This window comes from Pleurodeles waltl, chromosome 4_1 (genome assembly GCF_031143425.1).
Source record: "Pleurodeles waltl isolate 20211129_DDA chromosome 4_1, aPleWal1.hap1.20221129, whole genome shotgun sequence".
NCBI classification, from domain to species: domain Eukaryota; kingdom Metazoa; phylum Chordata; class Amphibia; order Caudata; family Salamandridae; genus Pleurodeles; species Pleurodeles waltl.
This window is the reverse complement of record NC_090442.1, coordinates 714,102,380-714,116,078: the sequence shown is the minus strand read 5'-3', so window position 1 is coordinate 714,116,078 and position 13,699 is coordinate 714,102,380.

Below are 13,699 nucleotides of genomic sequence, written 5' to 3'. Positions count from 1 at the left end.
GTTCAGGGTCGTGGTCCCACGCACCTGTGCTACCACGCTTCTCCGGAAGCATGGCGGGATGCAGCGGCTCGTCCTCCCAGTTGCTGGGTATTGGGGCTTTCGGCAATCGTCTCCAGCCGTCTCCTCCAGTATCCGAATGTTCCCGCTGTCTCCGGCTACTACTTGGGCTCCGTTCTCTGCCTTCGTCGTTCGCCTTGCTCCCTCCAGACTCCTCCTTCGAGGAATGGTTCACGGTTCCTCTCTCGCCTTCAACTCCTTCCTCACAACCACTGAACGCCGTACGTTCGGGTAGCAGTGGTTTTGACTTCCTGACATCCCGCCAATCCCGATCGTCCAGCCAATCACGGGAAGGGAAGCAGGGCTGCCTGGGGCCACCAGTGGCAGCGTCAGCACAAGCGAAGTCCGAGTGCGGGCGAACATGTTCCAGCCCGTCACAGAAGGTTTGGCCTGGCAAGTGGATACAATTGCCAGGTTGGATTGGCAGTTTAAAACTGCACACACAGATACTGCAGTGGCAGGTCTGAGACATATTTACAGGGCTACCCATGTGGGTGGCACAATCAGTGCTGCAAGCCCACTAGTAGCAGTTGATTTACAGACCCTGAGCACACATAGTGCACTTTACTAAGGACTTGGTAGTAAATCAACTATGCCAATCATGGATAAACCAATCACCAATACAATTTACACAGGGAGCATTTGCACTTTAGCACTGATCAGCAATGGTAAAGTGTGCAGAGACAAAAAACGAGCAAAAACCAATCAGAAAAAATAGGAGGAAGAAGGTGAAAAGTTTGGGGATAACCCTGGAAAAAGGGCCATTTCCATCACTTCCCCAGACCAAGCTCCCTTAAGAAATGCCTACCAATGTGGATGACATGTGAATCCTACATCCTGTAGTCCCTTTGACTTGTTTACTATTTTCTACACACTGATTTATCGTATGATTTATTGTCTCTGTGCATGTGTGTGATGTAAAATGCTCCAACAACCTGCTCTGGTAAGAGAGGAGCTATAAAACAAAAGAAACACATGTGAGGGACAGGCTCTAGAGAGATCAGAGGTGAGAATCATTGAAGAGCCCCAATAAAGATTGCCATATCCTGGTGCACTGTAAGGTCATCATATATTATGCTTTAAAAATGAATACAATTGAATATATAATGGAAAATATGTTGTAGAATGTACTATGTTTGCCAATTGTTTTACCCACATTTTCTTGGGGGGGGGGGGGGGGAAGGGCTGGGGGAAGAACCCACAATCCCCATTGTAGTGGTCAGGATCACTCGTTATGCATCCTATGGTGGCTAGTCTGACAAAATGTGCCAGGGCTGCTTTGGGTTCCCAGTCCAGCACTGGCTCCGTTTGTGCACTGAGGTAGGGCAGCAGTGTGGCTAGTCATGGCCGGGGATGACAGGGCAGAGGAGCATGGCAGGGTAGCAGTGGGCAAAGGGAGGAAAAGTACCCTTACAATGGGCACACCAGCAGCGCCTCCTCCCTGCGGCTACCATTAAGTAGGTGCTGGGAGGAGTGAAGGAAGAAGTGTGCAGGTGGTTGATGGGAATATTTACCTATGCAGGATATCCAAGACTATACAGTGAAAAAGGATGCCCGATGGGTTAGAACGGTAGCGTGGCAACACTGGCAGTGTGAGTCTCGGAGAATTACACATACACCTGCCATGTCTAGGGAATGGCAATCGTTAAAAATTGAGTTGCTGGTTGACTTGGGTGTAAACCTTAATCAAACAGCAACCACAATCCTAGTCAGGGTAAGTATCAAGCAAACCCTAAATTAACTTTTGCTCACCTCTGGTAGCTTGCCACAGAGCAGTCAGAGACAGTGTGAAAAGTATTTGTGCAGCACTTCAAACAGTAAAACAGTGAAAACACCACACAAAATTAATCCAGACCAGTTTAGAAAACCATAGTAAGATTTAATAAATAAAACAAATGCAAAACAACACTAATCCAATAAGTAGAACTTGAGTTGTGCATTAATAAAGAATAAATTGTAAAATAGTGCTTAAAAGCAAGAATCGCCAACCAGGGATGATAGGTTGCACTGGACGAGGACAAAGTCAGAGGTTCAGGCAAACTGTGGTGGAGCATGAGCCAGCTAGAGTGGCCCAGTCCTGGTTGTGGAGTGCTGCGTCAGTTCCGAACCACACTGTAGAGGTGATGTGTTGGTTCTGCTCCATGGAACAGTCGGAATGCATCAGGTCTGAAATGCGGTGACGTTGCGGTGCAAGTTCCTGCTGTGTCGACGTCAAGGATTCAGGCTCAGGGGCTTGCGATATGAAGACCAGTGTCAAGGATGCATTGTGCAGATGAGGCGCTGCGTCAGTTCCAATGAGCACATATAGTTTCCCCGTAGGTAGACAACATTATTAGAAATAATTACATGTTCCTATCCATATTTAGATTATAGAAAGAAGGATGCAGGGCCTGTTTTCCATATATTGCCCTGATGAAGGTGGCATGTACAGTGGTGATTGAATCAGATGGTGTAAGTCCACCGAAACACGCGTAGGCAATAGTTAAGGCAACGGCAGCAACAGTAAAGGCAATAGCAGGGCAGTAGTCAAGGCACCAGCAGCAATAGTAAAGGCAATGGCAAGAGTGAATCTCGTTAATAGCAAAGGCAACGTCGAGAGCTATTTATGGGCAACAGCAAATATGGCAATGACAACGGTGAATTATTGTCAGGACAAGTAAAGATATATGGACTTCAACTTTAAGAAAGAACCGGGCTTAATACATATAGACTGTTTTTGGAAGGTTTTAGAGATTTTGGATTACTTTGACCTCATTCCTTTTTTTAAAGTATGATTTATAACTAAGAGTTGGTTATTCGACCACTTTTAGCATATATATAGGTCATTGTGGTGTCAATGTTTTGATGTTATGTTTTGTCCTAGCCTCTCGGGTGTTGTCTTTCTTATATGTTATTTGAGGATATCTTGTGTGGGATGTGTTATACAAGGGGGAATTGTTATGCATTTGTTAATCTTTCTTTAAAAATTCTGTTACATTGTTTTTTCTATTTTGGTGAAATAAAACATTGAAATTTGATATATTGTTTTGAATTGTACTATCAAATGTATTGAAGGAAAAAACGGGAGGAAGTTTTGTGTGTTTTACACCCAATGAGCAGAGAGGCCATGATGCACAGTTTTGGCAGTCAGGCTGCTGTCCATGGGAATGTGAGAACCTTGCTCTGGGAAAAGTGTCACAGGGTGGTTTCAAAGGAGATGCACCTGTTCAGATCCTCGCAACAGCTGTGATGGGTTGATTCTGTTCCTGCATCAGAGGATGTGTTGGTTCTGCTGAAGCAAATACCTTAGGCCCACTTACAAGAGTCCAGGACTGGGGTGGCACCACTCCGTAGGATGAACTTACAAGTGGCAGAGTCCAGGTGCAAGGTGCTTGAAAGTTTTATTTGTCCACGACTTTGGATCAGGAGACCAGCCAGTTAGCCTTTAACACTCTTGGTTCAAGTGATGCCGGTCCAGTCCTTCTCACCCAAGAAAGGGAACAGCAAGGCAGGAGTCCAGCAAAGCAGCAGAGTGGCAGTCAGTCATTCAGCAGTACAGAAGTCCTTCTTCCTGGCAGATTATTCACAGGTGCAGAAATGTATTGAGTTTTTGGTATCAAAGGTCCAGTACTTATATCCAGTGGGGCCTTTGAAGTGGGTGAGACTTCAAAGACAGGCCTTTTTAAGTGCAAAGAGCCCTGGCTCTAGAATCACTACAGGAGTTTAATTCAGCCCTTTGTGTGGTGACAGGACACAGCCTATTCAGCTGTAAGTGGGGCTGTGCTCAGCTCCTCCCTCCGTTCTCCCAGGATGGCCCAAAAAGTCACATCTTAAGTCCCATTTAATGTGGCTGTCAGAGACAGGCATCAAGTGACTAAAGTCAGAAAATGCCAACTTTCAAAAAGTGGCATTTTCAGAATTGCAATTTAAAATCTCATACCATCATAAGTTGTGATTTTAAATTATGATTCCAGAGACTCCAAACACGAAAAGCGTATCTCTGCCAGATGGGGATTACACTTATAAGATGTAATAGAGTAATCCCAATGTTAGAGATAGGCCTTGCTGTAGTGAAAACAGATTGAGAGTTTTCATTATTAGAACATATAAAATGTTAAATTTCATGTCCTGCCTTTTAAATGCATTGAACCCTGCATCTGTGTTGTCTAGGGCAGTGATTCCCAACCTTTTGACTTCTGTGGACCCCACTTTGTCATTACTGGAACCCAAGGACCCCCAAATGAATCATTACTGGAACCTGTGGACCACCCACTGAGTTATTACTGGAAGCCAGAGACCCTGGCTAAACATTGTCAATGATTTGAAACTCAAAACAATACACATAAAATACAGAAACAAGCATTCATCAAACATATACACAAAAGATAACACATCATATTTAATTTGAGAACAGATATAAATAAAAAACAATTTTAATAGGAAGGTTAGAGCTTTTCTAAATTCAATTGAAGCTGCACATCGTCCATACTATATTCTGTTTGATGCACCTGTCCAGCTCCCACAAATCACTAATTTAATTTTTAGCCTAAAATTTCTAATTCCTTTACATTTACCGTATGTTTTACAAGTTTCACTTTTACGTTTAGATACTTTATTTATATGCACTTTATCAACCTGTTAATAGTTTTTAAAAGAGAGATAGGCCTTGCATTAGTGAAAAAATGAATTTGCCAGTATTTCACCATCAGGACATGTAAAACACACCAGCACATGTCCTACCTTCTAAAGGCACTGCACCAGGCAGGAGGATTGGAGTGTGGTGCACTGGATAGGAGTGAGTAGTTTAGATTGGGGTGGTTTGGACTTGAGTAAGGTAGATTGGATTAGTCTGGGGTGAAATGGGTTGCGTGGGGTTGTTTCGATTGAGTGGGTGAATTGGTGTGGGGTGAGATAAGGTGGAGTGGGGCGATTTGGATTGAAGTGGGGTGGATTGGGGTATACTGCACGGTTATGTGTTGAAGCATAATTTTGAAAATGTCTGCAATATTTAAAGCATTCGTCATCTTTTGAGATCAGCACCCATGAGCAAACACAAAAAAAAAAAAAAACAGTGTAAAGTGAGAAGAGAAGACTTGGTAAACTAAAAGAAAAGAGTTAGCTATAGAAAATAAAACTTTACAATGTTGTCTTGCTGGACACGTTTTTGCCAGTCACCTGCCTTCTGGTTGCAGGGTACTGAAGTTAAAAAGAACAAAATAGTACCTCAATCACATCAGGAGCAGTAGAAGGACAGAGATTAAGTTGAATCAATCAGTGCTTGGTCCCTGCTCCACAGACAGGAGCAGAAATTATGTTTGGCCTGCAGTGACCATTACCAGACTGTCAAGAAGCCAACAAATGGTAAGAATCAGGCAGGCTCCAAGCCCTTTCCTGTTCACAAAAGTGTCTTGCTAGCGAGACGTATGCGCTAGCGCTTGCTGTCACAGGCTCGACCCTAAACAGAGGACTATCATCCTTGCTCACTGACATTTAGCATTGCTGGTCCCGTCTCTTGGCCAATTAACGTAGTCGTTCGACCACACTACCTTCCTGAAAAACCAGGGCAAGACTCCCCTGTGGCCTGCAACACAAATCCCCATTGCCGAGATAGATGGGAGTCTATTAGTGAATCCCTGTAGATGTATAACTACGCAGACTGCTAAGCTTAGTGCTGGAATTTGTGCAACATACGTGCAATCAGTGAATACGAATTCATTATTTAAAACTTAGCACTGAGGTGGCACAAATATTTGTGTTAAATCTACTTGTTATTCTGTCTATAGATTTGTATGTATTTTTTGTTTATAATTCAGATGAACCGAAAACTCAGTCTGGGCCGGCCAGATATAAAAGTGAGACTAAAGGCTTTACTCCTACTTTTATGTTCAACTGTCACGGTTTTTTCTTTCCAAACTCTGGTCAGCCTATCCAGGCCCGGCTTCCACTCCCTCCCACGTGCACAGCGTCCAAGCTGGTCTGGAACATTGACCAGATGGGAAATAAAAGGATCACGCGAGACGTGTTTGAAAATGTGCGTGTGATGCTCAGCTACGCCGACCTCCGCCTGAGAGCGCGCAGCCGAAAAGGGCCATATATAGAAAGAAGCCGAGCACAGAGACCCACCCACGGCAGCAAAGGGCAGTGCTGGCGGCCACCGGTCACCTACAATGTGTCAGCCCCTTCAGCCGTGTGTGGGGGGGGGAGAAAGTCTTGTAACAAAGGGCTCATGCTGTTACTTTGTGGCACCTTTTAATCTGGGAGCGCAGAACGGGTTACACCACAGAGCTAGAAGGCCGTACCGACAGAAATGCAATATACAGAAACAAAGTAACAGTAAAACAATCCTGACGCTCTAGCTGTCTGGGATAGTAACGTGAACAACACTGTAAATGTCTTACCCCATACACTTTCTCCATTACCTTCAGAGCGCGAGACTATTTTCCGAAAGAACCCGGGGTGAATCACACCTGGGAATGCGACTGATGCGCCATCCAATCAAGACAAATGCGTACGTTTCAGGAATTCAAAATATAGTTCAGAAACTTCGTAGAGAAAGATGCAAAGAACGTAATTTAGTTGGCTGGAATTTGCGATGATTTCATAAAAAATAAGTATACCCGTCGTTATTTTATTATCTAATATTGTGATTCAACATAGCAGGACTAACATACAATAGTGACCAATCATTTGGCGAGAGAGCTACAAATGTGTTAAAATGTGTAATAAAACAAATAAACTCGTTGCAAGGAGGTGACCATTAACCCCTTTGCAGAACGGAAAGGGCTAAGAACCTTCCACTTACGGAAAGAGTAGAAAGAGGTGACGCGGACCACAGTTGAAGCCCAAGACAGACATGAGACCGGAAGCCGAGGCCCGGCCGTTCTTGGGTGGAATCTCACTCCACTGGCTGCAACACTAGAACAAAATTCATCTATACCTCGATAATAAACTTTGAACACTTTCGCCTATTCTGCCACTTGATGTTGAAGACTGTTTGGCACCATTTTTTTATTATTATTGTAACAAACATCTCACTACTTATATATTTTCCTGAATAGGAGTCACTGTATGTTTTTTGTTTTCCTAAAATGCGCAGTTGATCCCTTTTTTGGCAAAAATATAAAAACGGATGACTGTTGAAATTGCCACATTGAACTTTTGGGTGCCCATAAAACCTTCTCTTTGAGAGTTCTAGAAGACTTCAAATTTTGGAGGGAGAGAGGAAAAAAAAAAAAAAGTGTTTGCTTGGGCAAAGATTAGGAACTGTAAAACTATGCCCAGGCGATGTTGCCCATCCTTCTTAGCTACCTTTGATGAGAATGAGATCCCTGCGATAGGTACTGCAGGGGTTTAGATGATGGATACTTTTTTGGAGTTTCTATTTTGTGTATTAATAATGACTAATATTTAGTTTCAAACAAGTGTATATATAAACAAAACTGACAAATTTAATCCGATGTGTAGGTTTATTGATGTGTTTTAAGAAGGCCACATTTTCATGCATAATGCCATTTTAGACAAGACGAATGTCATCTTAGTCACTCCTTCTGCTAACCCTCATGCACACATCTTCTCCCCCCACAGGCTCTGCAGAGCACAATCATGCTGATATGTAGTAGTTTATTCCCACTGTTATGATTACATTATTTTAGATGAACTTTTCCTTTTTCCTCCAATTTGAACCATTTGTTATGATCCCTTCATGTGTGATCACTAATCAATTAATTCACTGAAAGCTTTTATTGTTCAATGTTTTATATTAGTTAGAACGTATCTGGATAGAATTTGCAGTGGGTCTTGTATAATTATCTGAAAACTGGGATGGTGCTTATGTGTTAAGGTGATAACATGATTATTCTTGTGCTCTGATTTGCTAAAGAAATTATACTTTTACTCACTACAAAGATTTCGCAGTTTATCTAATTTATTATGCAAGAAATGTGTAGAAGACTCCCTCGATCTTGGAGTGACAGATTTTCCTGAGCTTTCCTATTCCGCTAGGAATGCAGTTCAATTTTCTTCTAGTTTTGCTGTCCATTTGGGACTGAAAGTAATTTTCCATACTCCACATAACTTTGCATCTACATTTGGAGTGTCTAAATTTTGGAGTGTAGTTTTGCTCCCACAATGGCAGAGAAATATTGTCAAGCATGATAATAAACAGCTGAAATCCAGAGAACCCGCAAACTCCCCAAAGCCAATGGAGAACTGGGTCTTTTAAAGGGGTGAAAGTATATGAAATACAAGAAAAAGATCCACTTTGATTCGAAATGGAAGTGGTTCTGATTTGGATTAAACACTATTGCTAATGTGTCCAAAACTCAACAGGATGACTTGGCATCAAGCAGATGCCATTGCAGACAGCTGATTGATTTGCATATGGCTGGGTTCAAATTGGAATGGCAGGCAAAAAAAAAAAAAACTGATTGCTTAAACCCAGATCTCCGACTGGGGGGTGAATGATTTGTTCTGCATTCTGTCCATCATCTGTTTTTGCATTGTTGCCCCAAGTGCGAAGGGTATGCCCAGATGTGGGGGCCAGTGTTTGCTATGCCACCAAATTCAAGATAGCCTAGCTGATGAAGGGTGATACCCTGAAACAGGTCCCAGGATGCTGGTTTCTGGTACACAGAGGACCTGGCCTGGCAGTTCAGGCTGGACTGTTCCCATGGGGGGTGAGTTCAAGTCAAAGCTGATTTACATATGGCTGGTTCCAAACTGGAATGGCATGGAAAGCCAAAAAATGAAATATGATGGATTAAACCCAGATCTCTGACTGAGGGCGAATGTTTGATTTGTTCTGCATGCCGTCCATCATCTGTTTTGCAATTGTAGATAGCTGCCTTAGAGCACTACCACAAGAAACCACATGAGGGCATCATATTGCTGCAACACAATGCTTCAAAACTGGCCTTATTTCTAAGTAAGGCAGTGAGCTAAAATTGTTGCTATTTTGCCAAGACGCTGAATTCTTGCACAGGTTACAAAGCTATAACAACCAGAATGTACATACTAAAGTACATGAAGACGTTAATAGGTCTGCATTTGAGGTTGAATACCCTTAAGATCTCAAGTAAGGCTTCCTTTAATGAGATTTCTGAACGTGAGTATTCCCTTCTCTTACTGTCCCACAGCAAGATGAAATACTGAGACCACCACCTTCTTTTAGGCCCCCTCTCCTTCCCCCAATTTTACTTCAAAGTACCAAGATACACAACTTTTACAGTGGGCACCATGGCTATCATTACACAGACTTTTTATTCCCCTTCCCAAAAAAAAAAACCTATACTAACTCAGCTAATCTGCATCACAAGGCAGTAGACTTATCACCGAGTAGGTTACAATAATTTCTATATGTGCAGTTATCTACCATTAGTAAAGTATGAAAGTGCCACTTGCAAGAAGTCATAGCACTCACTATGCAGAGCGAATATAGGTGAGGTACATAAGGCCAAGACTCCTTGTCTAGTTGGCTCACAGGAAACATTATGCCGCTGATGTGTGCAACTGTTTAAAGAGGTATGTAAGACAATTAGGGTGTGTTTCATACAGCATGTGTTAGAAGTACCAGATTGAGCCACAGTAGCATGGTGGTTGTGTGGTGGCTTTTAAGTCTGTGATTAGAGGAAGTAAATTAGCACCACAGCTTGTGGCTCGGTCAGGCCCTCCAGCAAAGTGGGACAGTCACAACCCAAATAAATCCTCAGACACTGTTAGTAGATGGGTGAATTAGATCCCAAAAAGCAGTCATAGTGCAGCCTTGTGGAATCAGTAAACACTATAGAATGTTGTATGTTAAGGGTGTCCATTACAAGTCCAGGTGTAGATTTATCTGGAGGATATCCTGAAAATATGGCATGGATTCAGCACTCTTGGACATGCAATGCCAACACCCATGCTCTGGGGTCCACCCAAGAAAGGAAGATAGTGCAACCCAATGAAACCCACAGACATCTCGCAATGGTGTATATACACAGAAACACTAAAGGTGTAACTTTTCTGTGGCAGGAATGTATTTCAATTGCAGAAAAGCTTTAATGATCAGGAAGGGATGTTGGCGGTCAAAAGGGGTCTAAGCACTAAACCCCTCCAGGACTTCTAGATCCAGATAGGGAAGGTGCCCTTAAACTCTTTGACCCGATGCCCTGGGAGGAGAGGTTAAATGGTGCTAGTAAATGGCATACCCCAGAAGGTGAGCTCCAAATCAAGGGACCCTGCCCTATAATGGTATGGGAGGGGCGAGACATGTGGCTTCACCCAAAAAAACTGTAAGGGTTCGCAGTACATTACACAATTCATCTAGTGGCACTGTATTTAAAAGAGCAATTATTAGTCACCAAGTATAGAGTCCACAAAAACTGAAGGCTAGACACTGTTCGTAAATCAGCTGCAATGCCAGAAAGTGGGAGGGTTATGCTGCAGAACCAACGTGGTACGGTTGAGATGTTCTTTTTTGTCACTTAACTAGCACATAGTTCAACAACAGCAAATGCACACAATTATAGGAATTAAATGTATAATCCCAGGACGAATAAATGTGGGGATTGTTTGAAGATTGTGATTAACACTGCACTAGAAAAAAAATATTGGTAACGGCTCATTCAAAAGTAAGTGGCCATGTTTACAAAATAATGCAGTCATCCTGCACTCGGTGGATCAGAAATACATGGGTTGGCGAGTCATTCAAGGAAAGAATTGCGTTAGGGGCGAGAGGAACAAGAAACAGAGCCTCACGTTTCAGCATACTGTTGCATTAAAGTTTTGTGGTTAGCCTTTTTCACGAAAGTTGAAAAAATATGCTATTGCAAAACCGCGGTAAACCCGCTTTGCAGCAACTTCCCTTCGACGCCTCCAAGTTGAACCATGTTTTACAACCTGGCACAGAAGCGCTATCACTTCCGGAGCACACTGCAGAAAGTGGAGGGGGGAGGGCGTAGGTTCATACACTGCTTTGTGAAGACGAGACAGGTTTTCAACAGCTACGTCCATTCACAAGCACTGATCGGATACATGTTTGCAGTCTGGGTTGGCTCCTGCACATCTCAGTTCAAACTACTTTTTTTTTTTGGTCTGTCGATTATGAAAAAAGTGGTTCCCCGAAACGCGAATGTCTTCCACTAAAGCAAGGGCCCTGGGTGCCGGGCATTAGACGGACTCCGATGAGAAACAAACTATCTTCCAAGGGGTCACACAAATTCATGTTGGTCTGAAAAGCTTGGTCTGTTTTTTCGCCTGGGAGCACTCAGGCGAGCAAGAGAAATGGAAGTAAGGAGACAAGCTACAAGGAAGGATTTAGGATGGAATGGTCTGCAACAAAACACACGCATCACATTGTATGTCGAAATAGTGGGGGGTTGGCAAAAGGTCTTAGTCATCAGGCAGTCATGGATGGAACAGCAGAGGATGAGCAAGAGATGGAGGTATACCTCAGTGGGCGATATGGACGGAGGGGAAACCTTACCTAGAAACAATACATCTCCCCATACAACTACTCACAAGAGGACCCATGCTACCTTCCAGTTGCTGCTCTCAACTCCGTGGTACTTGCACGCTACCAAAGCCACACCAACTGGAACCTGCTGCCATACTGCAGTGACAGGCGTATTCAGCCTTTCCATCACAGCCTTGATGGGCAGGTGGATTTATGTAGGTTCAAGCGCAGGGTGGTGAGATTTACCCTAAAATGCAGAAGAATGCCGAAAGACAACCCATTCAAAGGGCTCGCTTTGAGAAGACATTCCGGACAAGGCTTTTATCCTTGAAGAGGTGTCCTCACAGTACATTTTTGAACATGCGGAAAAAGCCAGGACACTGCTCTGCAGATCTTTCATGATCCCATCTCAAGAATATCACAGCAGAGGTCTCCCCCAAAGAAGAGCAGCGCAAACGTTTCAGAACAAAAGCAAAATGACAGATGATCAGAATTAATTATTCTCAACCACTGGCAATTACTCTTGATGCAGTCCACTGTTTTGGGCACGTGTCATTACATGTGTGGATTAACCTCCACATTGAAAGGGATATGCCCTGAGTGCAAGTGTATGCCCTCTCGGAACCCAAGCAGCCCTAGACATGTTTCCACCTAGCCGGGATTCCTTAGGGAGAAACCGCTTAGATCGCTGTAGCAGGTCTAGACATAACGTGTAACTGTTTCTGTAGACTAGAAAGCACAGAACACAGCTGAAATCAATGAGCCCACAATGTATAATCCAGGGGGTTTACATAGGAGACGTAGGGACTATCCCCATATGGGAATTGCCAGGGAGATGAAAGGTCGCTGGGGATCTGAGGTCTGAACTTGGGGCAGACCCCCATGTTGGGTTTTTGTGATGCCTATTGGCCTGACAGAAGCAGGAGAGAGTGAATTCTCACTGGCGGACCGGCTCTAACCAGGCAGAAATGCTCTGGCCCGTAGGGGCAGGTGCCAGAATAGCTGGAGGGGGCCTCTTTATAACACCTGGTTACTTTTGGGGCAGTTAAAGCCCTCACCCGCTGGTCCTTAGAGAACGACAGATATCACCCCTGGCTGTGCTTGCTGTATGGCATACCCATCTGGTTATTAAATCTCAGCCAGCACTAAATAAAAGTAGAGTGGCAATCTGATTCAACCGCCATATGGGAGTCTCACAAGTTCTAACCAAAAGGGAGGTTAGATATCTCATCTTTGTTGGTGCACTTGAAGGATGACCTTCCAGCATAGCCGCAATATATGCGCCCAACTCTGCTCAGGATACATTCCTGGTAAACCTCCCCGAAGAGATAGTCCATGGAGAATTTTTCTTGGCCTGGGGGATTTTATTATTGTTTGGTACCCAAGCAAGTACAGAGGGAGGAAACGAGACCCTTGAAAGTTGGATTTTCCAAGACTGAAAACAAGGCCCTAGAACAAGGGCCTATACTTGCTGTGGAAAGGTTGGCAAGCAATATGCAAAGGACCCACCTACTGTTTTATGCAAAAGGAAACAGCTGCTTATGCAATTAAGTGGTGAGCCACCTAGTTCAATATCCCTACCCCCCGCAATGGGAGAACCCTGGGCCTTTTTCACTGATATGTTGACACAGAGTCTACCATCACACAGAGGCAGGGAAGTTCAGGTATGGTCAGTTATGAAATGCTCTGGCTGACAGTTTGTCCTGGCAGACAAATGACTGTTTACCCTTCTGCGGTTGGGGGTAGACCGAAGGTGGGGGTGGGAAAGATGAACACATGGATCATGAGTTATGATGATGCGACATGTGTTGCATATAACTGTACTAATTTTCTTTCGATCAGTTTCTAGGTGGCTGCCCTTGCCATATTGTAATTGGATTGTACATGTCTCACACCTGTATTAAAGTATCAAAAAAGTGGGGGCAATATTAGCTTCCAGGAAGTGGATCAATTACCATCTGGCCCCTACCTATGAACCCATTTAACCACGTAATTAATTAATTTGTAAGTCATGGATTCTAGTTCATCACTTGTGGCACACTTTGGTTATCAAGGGATACTTCTACATAATGTCAATTTTTACATTTCCTTTTCACAAGAGAGGCAAGTTGCCAATGACCTAGTACTTTACTGTCGACACTATAGGCATGGTATATACTTTGAAGGTCCTCTCTACGTTCACAGACTAGAGCGAATGCAACAAAGCTGTGAAAACTCCTTTACCACCAGAAA